Source organism: Schistocerca americana, chromosome 11, assembly GCF_021461395.2.
Source record: "Schistocerca americana isolate TAMUIC-IGC-003095 chromosome 11, iqSchAmer2.1, whole genome shotgun sequence".
NCBI lineage: Eukaryota > Metazoa > Arthropoda > Insecta > Orthoptera > Acrididae > Schistocerca > Schistocerca americana.
Genome location: NC_060129.1, coordinates 194,464,228 through 194,477,691, shown reverse-complemented (window position 1 = coordinate 194,477,691; position 13,464 = coordinate 194,464,228). Strand labels below are relative to the sequence as shown.

Genomic DNA, 13,464 nt, shown 5'->3' with positions numbered 1-13,464 from the left:
GTGTGCTTGTCAGTGATACAAATACGTGTGTGTAACGACTTGCAGTGTTCTATTGGCTGCAAAATTTTGAGAGTAGCTTTGTAATTGGTTCTAATGTATAACTTCACTGTTGTAATACAATAAGTGACACATAATGATTAATTTATAGTAAGTGAAGCACAAAGCAGACTACTGGCTACAATCAGGAAAATAAATTCTCATGTAATCCACCTGAAGAGGCTGTGAACCCTCCAAACACATCAAGAATGAAGATACAGGTGTCAGATACAGATAACTATTTTAATTTCTTTTAAAGAAACTGGTTTAATGAAAAGTTTCTAACCCTAGCAACATATACACGGAAGTAGTCCTCAAATGCTAATCAAACGTCTCAGGCCATACAGTGCGGAATCTCGGGCTTGACAGATTAATACTACACGCCACTCCCCGATTGCAGTGATCTAGTCAGCAACAATTTAACACAGCATATCCCTCCACAGAATGGCCAAAAGAAATGGAAAGATATCATGGCAGCGACTACTACTAATACTACTACTAACGAAGCATTTGGCACACACGATCACAACAACGGCAGCCTCGCTCGTGCAGTTTTGGCAGCACTGCCTGTCCGTGATGAGGCAACTTCCACACGGCACACGGAAGCTCGGGCAGTCTTTCCGAAACCACAAGCCGACATCTTCGAGGGGCAGTAGCAGACACTGAAAAGCAACTGTGCAAAGCAGCAGACATGGCACAAAGGGCAAGATCATCCACTCCCTGCAGGGGGTAACTGGAAAGCTGATTCGACAACACAGACATTCAAAATGGCTGACAATCACACTGACAGACGTATTGTATGAAAAGTGTGGCTAAGGTTACATGCTAGCGAAAAACTTCTGCCCTAATTCATGCTTCTGACAATGTGATACTTCACAGAATGGTGCAGTGTGCTGGTGGCATAAGTTTACATGCAACTGTGACTCCAGAAGCACTCTCTGTGCTACAGAGGCTTGAACACAGGCATTGCTTCGATCCACTTGTCGTACACTTATATATGTCGGTTTGGAACTGCATCATGCAATAGACACCTGTACTAATTTTTATTTTGACCGTCAGTTTTGGCCACAACCTGATGATCCTCGCGCCATCTGCACCGAAGAACAGCTTACATCACTTGTATACAATAGTGCTAACTTACACAAAGGCTTATAACCCATTTTTCGTCAAGTATACTTGCATTATACACAGAGCATCACCAAATTATACCAAGAATGTACTTATAACATACACATTTAACTGTGTGTTACACGGCTGCAACAATTAATAAAAATCTTGAAATGTTCCAGTTTGGTATAACTTGTGACTTAACCAATCATGTACTTCCATTTTCCAGTGTAAACTACGAATATGTTTGAGATAATCCTAGTGCCTTTTTTTTACTGCTGTAACTGCCTGAAGACCTTACGTAGCACACTCTAGATACTCCAAACATTTTTTTACTGTTGATATATTTCAACTAGTGGCATACTCCACTAAAATTCAGAAAAACCATTGTAGGAGTTAGATCTTAACTATCCAAATGAAACTGTTACAATATCATCATATAAAAACATTTAAAATAGATATATATGAATGCATTCAATAATAATTCATTATTGTTATTCATGCATATTGATAGTTTAACTGGAGGGCAGAAGTACACAATTAGTTATATCACAAGTTATACCAAAATGGAGCATTTCAAGATGTTTATTAATTATTTCAGTTGTGGAATTCACAGTTGAATACATTTTTTATGTATATCCTTTGTGCAATTAAGTGATACTCTATATATAATGCAGGTATACTCAAAGAGAAACAATTTAGAGGTACCCGTGTGTGTGTGTGTGTGTGTGTGTGTGTGTGTGTGTGTGTGTGTGTGTTCTCCTTTGGTACATTGTCTAAGAATACTCAGTTTGTGACCGAGTATGATGCAATTCCTAACCTATATTAAAGTTGTTGAACAGCACCTACACAAAATAATACTCATATGTATATGAAGGCTAAAATTGTACTGATATGGTAATCAACAGACTACTTAGAAGTAATCTAGTTAAAGTAAACAGCGAAAGGCCACATTTTGCTCCAAAAGCACATCACAAAAATCATGCCAGTTACATAATCTCCTTCAATTACAGCACAGCACTGAAGAAAAAAAAAAAAGATTGCTGAAGTATAAAGAAATTCATTTTCACTCACTACATCAACAATAATAAAAACAAAAATTAAAATTTATAACAACTTATTCAGTGTGGGAAGCAATGCCAATACAATATGTCTGTTACTGCTCAGTGCTGAAGAAAATTATTGCTGAAGTGTAGGTAGTCAAATTTTACCCGCTACAATGCACAACACATTAAACAAAAACAAAAATTACAAGAATTTGTGTCAGTACAGGAAACAATGCAAGCACAGTATCCGTAAAACTTGAGAGACATGTAGAAAGCATCTAAAATACACAGCACAGACAAATACACTATCGTAATAACCTTTTCTTTTTGTAATGAAAGGTAAACAACACCAACACTGCGCTGTAAAAGAATGTACAATTCTACTGGTGCGCAAAATAAATATTAAATATATTTCAGCTGGAAACAAAAATGCAAGGCTGAAACTTTAAAAAAAATGTATAACAACAATGTTGTGGTGCAATAAGCAATAAAGGAAAAAAAATGGTAACAACACAGTGAAAATAAATAGTGTTTTTTTATCTGTGGGCTACGAAAACCAGATAAATATGGTGAGGTGCATGACCAGCAAGATAGGAAGTGCTCTGGTGAAATCTGAAAAAAATAAGAAAGGGTACTAAGGACAACGCATTCACACTACAAACAAAAATCTGACACAGTAATATACAAAAATCATTTCAGTAGGTTAAACAGGGACAAACAAAAATTTGGGAAAGTAATTTGTGAGAGTGTTCTTGTGTTATCTGCATGTGTACTTTCATGAAAGTTATGTTCAGTTACTCAAAATGACAAAACCTGGAGATTAGTGCACAGGGTCAAAGCTGAAACGTTGACAGTAACGTGGCTGCAGGTGACAAAATGCAACACAGTTTTTGCAAAAGTCTGCCAGACGGGGAACCCGACCCTCTTCATTCACAGGCAATGCTATGATGCAGACTGGAAAAATTCATCCTGGAAACAATACCCTAAGCTGTCGATAAGCCACGTCTCTGAAATATCCTCCGTTCCAAGAGTACTAGTCCCGCACGGTATGTAAGAGTACTAGTTAGGTTACAAGTATGAAATGAAGGAGAAGAGGTGCTGTCTGAAGTGAGGATTTGAGAGTTTTGCTCGGATAGCTCGCCGGGTAGAGCACTTGCCTGCAAGAGGCAAAGGTCCCAGGTCTGACTCGTGGTCCGGCATGCAGTTTTAAATTGGCAGATAGATACATACCCACAAGCAAAGTAAACATTAAAATATTCAAAATTTGTATGTATTGCTAAGGTCTGCTGAAGCACGTTTTGTTCTGAAGAGATTGAACACTTGGGCCACCGAGAATTATGAGTGTATTCAAATAAAGATTTAATTATCACCTCCAAACAATAAAATCACGTAATTATTTTTTTTCTTAACTTGCAAGTATATGTCTGTAGTCTTGCTACACACTAAAACTGCCATGCCACAGAACACTAGAACGTCACTGGAGAGACCAAAACAAAATCGTGCAGTCCGCCAATAAAGTGAAGTATTGCTCAGCACATATGAGGGGCAGTGAAATGAAAACCAAACAAGCCCACGGAAAGATTCATTTTAAAAGTAATCACCACATGTGTCAAGACATTTATCCCAATGGGAGATGAGATGATCAATTCCCGATTCGTAGAACTCCATCGACCAATAACCGATCCACAACCGCACCCACTCTCACACTTTCTCGTCCGAGCACATATTTCTTCAGTCGCTAAAGATGTGAAAATCACATGGTGAAGGATTGGGGCCATACGGAGGGCGTTACAGTGTTCTCCGAGCAAATCGCTGAAGCGTAGCCTTCGTCCGATTGGCAATTTGGGGGCGGGTGTTATCGTACAACAGGTCACTCCATCTGACAGCATTTGTGGGCCTTTTGACTTTATTGTGCAACACAGTTTCCACAAAGTGTATTCATAGAGCTGTGCACTGACTGTGATTTCACACTCGAGGAATATGACAAGCAGAGGGACCCTGCAGTCGAAGGAGGTCACAGTGACTTTACCGGAAATTGTCTCGAGACCTGAAGATTTCTTTGAAAGCGGAGACGTGAGATGTTTCCACTGCCGGCTCTGTGCACGCCTCCGGGCTGTCGGACGGTACCATCCTCTTGCACGGTGATGCGTGCTCCAATATTGCCAATCGGGCGAAGGCTGTCCTTCGTCAGTTTGGTTGGAAAACACTGCAGCATGCTCCTTACAGCCCAGATCATTCACCGTGTGGTTTTCACGTATTTGGTGACCAGAAGAATGACACGCGTTAGACTTCTGTTATGGTCGGATGAGGAAGTGCAAAATGGGTGCGGTTATAGATTCATCAGTGGCTAATCTAATTCTATGAAATAGGAGTTGATTATCTCATCTCGCAGTGGATAAATGTCTCGTCTCAAAATGTGTGGTGATTACTTTTGAATGGAACCAATCCATGGACCCCTTGTGGTTTTTATCTGATGGCTGCTTCCAGTGTTCCTCACAAAGCAGTAACAATATGCACAGAGTTGTCGCAAATGTTTGGCAACATTATATGCCACAATGATTAGGTCTCCGCAGACACTAACAGTGTAGTCACAACAAGTCTGAATGACAAGGAACCGAGTGGCATACCGCCTCTCTGTGAAGAACTGGAAACTACAGCACGAGACTCCACGACCAGCCTATCACAGTCGAGATGAGAGTATGAAAAGCAAAAGTCAGTCACGCGTCAGTTTTCAAAATCTTGCGCAGCATATCAAATGTGACAAAGGTCGCCACCCGCTGTGTAGCGCGACTGCTCACACCCATTCAGAAAGCACGCAGAACCGAGGCAGCGATGGAAATCCTGCAGCTGTGTTGGGCCAATCGAGTGGCTTCTGCAGCTGCCTAAGCACTGCTGACGTAGACAAGTGCTGGCTGAATTTTTGTGACCCCGAGATGAAGGAAGCAAAGCAAGGAACGGAAACTTACAGATACACCGTATCTAATAAAAGGCGAAAAGCCAACTGCCGTCAGGCAAGGTGATGGTGAGTGTTTTCTGGGCTACCATATTGTGGTGTTAACAGATTATGTTTGTAACAGGCAAACTGAAACAGAATCATACTCCTGAACTTTCGTGACGGGATAATGGGAAACTGTCGAGGTGAAGCACTGGAGGACGGTATCTGAGGGGATGTTTTCGCTCCACCACAGTGCCTCAGCTTATTCACCACAGCAAAGTCACTACATGCTGCTTCTTTGGATTATCAAACTTTGTCTCGCCTCTCGAATTCCCCCACATGTCGTGTATTTTCAGAACCACGCCGAGGTCACTTTCAGAGAGGAATATTTTCTGAATAGCCGAAATGCAAACTTGTACAACCGAGATCTCTGCCAAATCGTTCATCGTTCAGAAAAAATGTATCACACGGAAGTGCAAATACATAAAGATGAACTGACACCAACACCAAATTTCTTGGTTGCTGCTCGACACTTTTAAAGGAAGTGAGACTAGGCTTTAATGCCCCGTCAACATCGAGGTCATTGGAGACCGAGCACGTGCTCAGATTTCAGAAGGAGGGGGAAGAATATCGGCTGGCCCTTTCACAGGAACCATTCCAGCATTTGGCTGTGGTGATTTAGGGAAATCACAGAAAACCTGAACCTGGATGGCCGGATGCGGATTTCAGCCGTCTCTCTCCGGAATGAGAGTCCAGTGTACTACACACTGCACCACCTCATTCGGTATTTTCGAGGTGATAATTAAAACTGTATGACAGCCCCTCACACTGAGTATGCGGTGCCAAACTGCAAGATATAAATGGAAGTACTTGTGTTTCCAGAATAATTTTACATTTCCCCACTACTAATAAAAACATGCATCCTTAACAATAATCTATTTTTATCATAATATTGTTACATATATTTTATGTAAAATCATTTTGTTAATGGTAGAACCAAGAATTCACATAAAAGGACACATGCAGATGTTGTATAAAATTGATGGACAGTGTGCAAAATGTCATTGTGCACAATTCAACATGGGAGAAGTTAGTGTCACTCCCAGCTTGTGCAGAACTTGACGCTACCACAAAACTCGATAGCAGTCAACAACTGAAGAAATCTGGACACATCGTATTGGATTTCGTTGTATTTCACTGTTTTCATATTATAAGTTGCGTGTTATGACAGTATGACTTTCCAAGGCAACAAAACATTGAAGATTTATCACAAACACCTCACTCACCACATGAGCTGTTATAATTAAATGACAGTTAATGAGACACTGGTAATAAAAGCTTTCAGGAGATCCTAAAACAAACAATACCGTTGTTCGAAGGTCTATGAGCTCGTCATTGTATACTGCTTTAGGACATGAAGTTACGGAACTGAAGGAAGTAGGTCCATGTCTGTATATATTCTATCTTTTTTTTCCATCTCCGTGTTTTTAACATATTCTAAAACTTTCTTATTAACGTAACAAAAACATGATCTGTAATATAAGAACACTCTCTCTCAAGGGTGAGTTCGTTCCATTTCATGACTTCAGTCTGATTAAAAAGAGAGATTAAATTACTGCAAGTGAAACAAGCAGCAATGACATTTAGAGCCTCGCTTGTCACAAATATTTAGCTGTTTTTTTGTTTTCTTTTTCTTTTTCTGAATATGTTGCAACATCTGTGGATCCACTCACACGCAGGAGAAATTGCGTCACTTGCAGCTTACTGGGTTGACTGCTATCTAGTTTAGTGGTCCCATTGAGTGACACGCCATTTTGACGCCACTTCCGAATAAGCCAGGAGTGAAACTACTGTGACCCATTTAAATTAGTTACTGTTGTGACTGATGTTCAATGTGCCTCTCCAAAAAGCTGTTACATGTTTTTCCTATGCTGTTTTGGCAGATATTTGCAATTTTGTTTTTGCAGATTGTCAAGTAGATGGAGTGAGTCCAAACAAATAATGTTCGAATGTGACTCATGTGAAATTGTCATCTTCCTCGTTAGACAAATTTTTAAAAAAGTTTTATTTGTGCTTCTATTAAACTGGAAATCACAATAGACTAATCTGACAATATTCCCCCATGGGCAAATAAAACTTCACTGCAAGAGCTTCCTGGTCATTACAAGACAAAAATCAATCTCTTCTGTTCAACACGGTGTGTCGCACAATACAATCAGCGAGCGGTACTATTTGTTTTGTCGACTCCATCTACAAACTGCAAAATTAAACTGAAAAATATGCAAATATCTGCCAAAACAGCAGTGAAAATGTGACCTTATGTCTCTCCAGAGTGACATAGGGTATAGTAATCAGTCATTACCACAGCGATTATAGTGAAAAATAGTCGACACACACCCACACGTCGTATCACTATGTGTGCACCTTCTGAACATTCTTTTAATTACACCCTAGTGGAGATTTCTTTAAAAAAAAAAAAAAAAAAAAAAAAAAAAAAAAAAAAAAAAAAAAAAAAAAAACAGAGAGAGAGAGAGAGAGAGAGAGAGAGTAGGTGTCACAGTTTTATAATACTCCTTTAAGCAATAAGATAACCTGCTAAAGTTCACAGTTTGGTCTCTGCAGTTACCACAAACCAGACAACAGTAAGTAGCAGTCTGTGTAATTTAGTTTCTGTTATGTGGAAGAATTTTCCTCAGCATACAGTAAATTATACATATTGCGTGGCTTACATATTTTACAAGTACACCAGCCTCCCAGTTATCCAGGTGCGAATGACACGGCTCGAGGATTCTTCGCAGATAACATTACTAAATGCCTAACCCGGTGCACAGTCCCATTTGCCGGTTGGCATCTAACAACTTCCACGACTAATGCTGAGGTTTTGTCAATATCAAACCTACCAAGTGCCAGCAATACATCCTCTTCGACAGCTGCCACCCATTCCGTACCGAAAAGTCCCATCCTTGTGGCCCGGCCACCCTAGGTTGTCACATCTGTAGTAACAAAAAGTCCCCCACGAAATACACCAAGGGTCTCACTGAGGCCTTCACAGACAGTAATTATCCTCTTGATCTTCTACAGAAACAGATCCTGTGTCTCCAGTCACCCACCTCCTCCAAAGTCCCATTGTCTGGCCACAGAGGAGCAGTCCCTTCACGACTCAGTACCACACAGGACAGACGAAATTGAATTGTATTCTCTGCCGGAGTTTCGACTACCTCCTGCCGTGCCCCTCCCACAGTGGTATTTCACCGTCCACCGAACCTACACAATATCCTCGTCCACCCCGACTCGACCCCTGCTCCCCTCGCTCTTGACCCCCGCCTCGCCACTCATATTCCTGTAATAGACCTACACGGAAGACCTGTTCCATACATCCTCCCACCACCACCTACTCCAGGCCGGTCCCTACTCCAGTCTGGTCGTGTCACCTATCCAATCAAAGGCAGGGCTATCTGTGAAACCAGTCATGTGGCCTACAAGCTAAGCTGCAAGCGCTGGGCTGGCTTTCTACGTGGACCTGACAACTGTCAAGCTGCCTGTCCGTACGAACAGCCACAGACAACTACAGTTGAGAAACAGCTGGACCACCCAGTTGCTGAGCACGCTGCATGACGCAACTTTCTTCATTTCAGTGACTGCTTCACAGCCTGTGCCATCTGGATCATTTCTCCAACATCAGCTTTTCTGAACTGTGCAGGTGGGAATTCTCCCTGCAATATATCCTACCCCAGTAACCCTCCCGGCCCCAAGTTTCGTTAGTCACTGTCCTTTCCCATCTACCCCCTTCCCTGTTCCCATTCCAGCAGTACACAGCCTTCTATTCCACCGGTCTTTTTATTTCTCTCCTTTCACACCGCCCCTCCCCCTGCATCTGACCTCCTGACTGCACCTTTCTCCACTTCCTCCCTGAATGCTCCAACAAGCAGCACTTTACCGCCCCCCACACCTATCCTGCTGTTCCTCCCCCTCCCCACACCAGCCTCCTCCTTACCCCCTACAACCCCCAGATTGCTTCTACCACTGTGCGCTGTTGTTGCTCGCAGTCGGGTCCCGGCAGCCAGAGACAGTGGTCGTGTGTGTGTGAGTTGTGTTTGTGTAAATATACAGGGTGATCAAAAATTCAGTATAAATTTGAAAACTTAATAAACCACAGAATAATGTAGATAGAGAGGTAAAAATTGCCACACATGCTTGGAATGACATAGGGTTTTACTAGGGAAAAAAAAAAAAAAAAAAAAAAAAAAGTTCACAAAATGTCCGACAGATGGCGCGTGAAAGATCTCTTGCGCGCGTTGTTTGGTGATGATCGTATGCTCAGCCGCCACTTTCGTCATGCTTGGCCTCCCCAGGTCCCCAGACCTCAGTCCGTGAAATTATTGGCTTTGGGGTTACCTGAAGTCGCGAGTGTATCGTGATCGACCGGCATCTCTAGGGAAGCTGAAAGACAACATCCGACGCCAATGCCTCACCACAACTCCGGACATGCTTTACAGTGCTGTTCACAACATTATTCCTCGATTACAGCTATTGTTGAGGAATGATGGTGGACATATTGAGCATTTTCTGTAAAGACCATCATCTTTACTCTGTCTTACTTTGTTATGCTAATTATTGCTATTCTGATCAGATGAATCGCCATCTGTCGAACATTTTTTGAACTTTTGTATTTTCTTTGGTTCTAATAAAACCCCATGTCATTCTAAGCATGTGTGTCAATTTGTACCTCTCTATGTACATTATTCCGTGATTTATTCATTTTTCAAATTTATACTGACTTTTTGATGACCCGGTATATGTTGTCTGTTTCAGAAGATGGTCTCCTGGCTGGAAGCTTAGTGTCTAGCAGTCTTTTTGTTGTGTATGTCTGTGACTCATCATCTACACTATACGGGGTGAACATTAATAAAACTAACAAACTCCAGGGACGGATTCTTCACTGGAAATGGAGGAAATAATGTCCTACGAACATGTGTCGGGAAATACACTGTTGCCACAGTAGATGGAACTGACGAATGAAAATTCCTCTGACCACGTGCCGTACATACCTCGTGTGTTGCAGGCTGCATGATTGGTGCTGCATACTGTAAGCAGCAGAATCGTCCAGTATTCATGTAGGGAACAAGTTGAGACTGTGTTTGTGTACGGCTAAGCATCTACATCTACATCCATACTCCGCAAGCCACCTGATGGTGTGTGGCGGAGGGTACCTTGAGTACCTCTATTGGTTCTCCCTTCTATTCCAGTCTCGTATTGTTCGAGAAAAGAAAGATTGTCGGTATGCCTCTGTGTGGGCTCTAATCGCTCCGATTTTATCCTCACGGTCTCTTTGTGAGATATACGTAGGAGGGAGCAATATACTGCTTGACTGCTCGGTGAAGATCTCGAAACTTACAGAGCTATTGAGCGTCTCTCTTGCAGAGTCTTCCACTGGAATTTATCTATCATCTCCATAACGCTTTCGCAATTACTAAATGATCCTGTAACGAAGCACGCTGCTCTCCGTTGGATCTTCTCTATCTCTTCTATCAACCCGATCTGGTATGGATCCCACACTGCTGAGCAGTATTCAAGCAGTGGGCGAACAAGCATACCGTAATCTACTTCATTTGTTTTCGGATTGCATTTCCTTAGGATTCTTCCTATGAATCACAGTCTGGCATCTACTTTACCGACAATTAACTTTATATGATCATTCCATTTTAAATCACTCCTAATGCCTACTCCCAGATAATTTATGGAATTAACTGCTTCCAGTTGCTGACCTGCTATTTTGTAGCTAAATGATAAGGGATCTATCTTTCTATGTATTCGCAGCACATTACACTTCTCTACATTGAGATTCAATTGCCATTCCCTGCACCATGCATCAATTTGCTGCAGATCCTCCTGCATTTCAGTACAATTTTCCATTGTTCCAACCTCTCGATACATCACAGCATCATCTGCAAAAAGCCTCAGTGAACTTCCGATGTCATCCAAAGGTCATTTATGTATATTGTGAATAGAAACGGTCCTACGACACTCCCCTGCGGCACACCTGAAATCACTCTTACTTCGGAAGACTTCTCTCCATTGAGAATGACATGCTGCGTTCTGTTATCTAGGAACTCTTCAATCCAATCACACAATCGGTCTGACAGTCCATATGCTCTTACTTTGTTTATTAAATGACTGTGGGGAACTGTATCGAACGCCTTGCGGAAGTCAAGAAACACGGCATCTACCTGGGAACCCGTGTCTATGGCCCTCTGAGTCTCGTGGACGAATAGTGCTAGCTGGGTTTTGCACAATCGTCTTTTTCAAAACCCATGCTGATTCCTACAGAGTAGGTTTCTAGTTTCCAGAAAAGTCATTATACTCGAACATAATGCGTGTTCCAAAATTCTACAACTGATTGACGTTAGAGATATAGGTCTATAGTTCTGCATATCTCTTTGGCGTCCCTTCTTGAAAACGGGGATGACCTGTGCCCTTTTCCAATCCTTTGGAACACTACGCTCTTCTAGAGACCTACGGTACACCGCTGCAAGAAGGGGGGCAAGTTCCTTCGCGTACTCTGTGTAAAATCGAACTGGTATCCCATCAGGTTCAGCGGCCTTTCCTCTTTTGAGCGATTTTAATTGTTTTTCTATCCCTCTGTCATCTATGCAGATGGAAATGGTCAAGAGGCAGCACTGCTACACCGAAACGAGTAACCATCACTGACGCTAACCACATCTCACAACATTTAAAGCCCTTTTTGGACATTTGTGTGATCACAGGTCGTTTCAGACAGATAAACATGCACGGAGGCAGCATACCGTGTGTCCATCAAATCTGGAGCTCGTATTAGGGTCCTTCTCAATATCCTGCCGAAGCCGGTCCTCCAGATCTGGAGTACGCATAGTCCACCACCTCCCTGCATGTTCGTCACTCTGAAAGGACCCACAAGATACACACAGCAAAAAAAGATCTGAATTGTTGTGCGATGTGGTCAGTGTCTGTGAGGGTACTCTGTTTTGTATGGGTGTGCTGCCACGCTCGGTCGTATACAAGCATCACCTCCGCTGGTTCCTGACACAAATACTGGACCGTTCTGCTGGTTACAGCATCAATCGCACACTAGGAACACACGGCACGTGGTCAGAGGAAATGTCATTCGTAGGACCTTTTCTCCTCCATTTCCAGTAAGGAATCTGCCCCTGCACTTTGTCAGTTTTATTAATGTGTTTGGTGAGTAGCAACCTATCTTTTTCATTCCATTCACTATTCCATCCTGGATTTTCCATTGTATAATGCTTAAGTTTTACTGGACGAAAATGTAGTTTGTGATAAACTTTTTGCTATCATCATTTTGTGGGAGATGTCAGAGAGAAAAAGTATGTAGATTATGTGGAAATGAAATGATAATTAAATCAAGACCCTAAGCTGTCAACAGGTGTCGATATACATCAATGGGGACAGTTGAAAATGCGTGCCCCGACTGGGACACGAACGCGGGATCTCCTGCTTACATGACAGACGCTCAATCGATCAGAGCCACCGAGAGCACAGAGGATAGTTCGACTGCAGGGATTTGTCCCTTGAACAGTCCCCGTGAGACCCACATTCCCTACTTAATGTCCACACACTACATTCGTAGTGCCCCTGCCCATTACACTCATTACTCGCAGCAGACAATCTTATAGAGTCCCGTAAGAGTTCGGGAAATGTGTGTGCATCCAGCACAGAAGAAGGAGGTCAATGGCCGGTTAGCCTTAACTATATGAAGACGGTATCTGTTCTTTCGGACATGTCCAAAAGAACAGATACCATCTTCACGCTATGTGTAAAGTTGAAGTAAGTCGCTAAAGCTGTCACATTCAAATACATGATGAATGTAGTCCGGGTAATTTGTTCATTGTGAGGAATGCTGCCTCAAGATGTACACACAAGTTCTAACTGTAATATCTTTCTTACTGTGTTAAGCCTTGTGTCTCTTATTAAGCAGATTATGACAGCATCTTAAGTTTTTAAATTCAGTAAGTAATCATACAGAATCTGCAAAACCAAATTTTTGTCATCCCAGGCAGCTGTCAGACGGGCAGCCTGAAAGTGGGATTGGGCCATTTTAGTTGTTTAGTAAATAGGCTTGTCGTTGTGAAGACACGGATGACGAAAACTGTGAGTGGTTAGAAGGCGTTGCCTAGGAACTGGGGTCAGAGACGCGAAGTGAGGTATATACAGTCAACAGAGTATGTTCGGCAGAGGACGAACATAAAGACGAGGCAGTCTACTTAGTATCAAACATCGGCCTTAATCTGAGGAAGAAATATGTGAGAACGTACCTCTGCAGAACAGCATCGTAAGGTACTAAAT

General features: G+C 42.2%; 1 protein-coding gene across 1 annotated transcript in view; it reads right to left on the bottom strand.

The window, feature by feature from the left end:
• Window positions 1-13,464, bottom strand: part of LOC124553582 (basement membrane-specific heparan sulfate proteoglycan core protein) — a 799,417-nt gene that overhangs the window by 326,774 nt on the left and 459,179 nt on the right. The gene's annotated exons all lie outside the window — the stretch shown is intronic.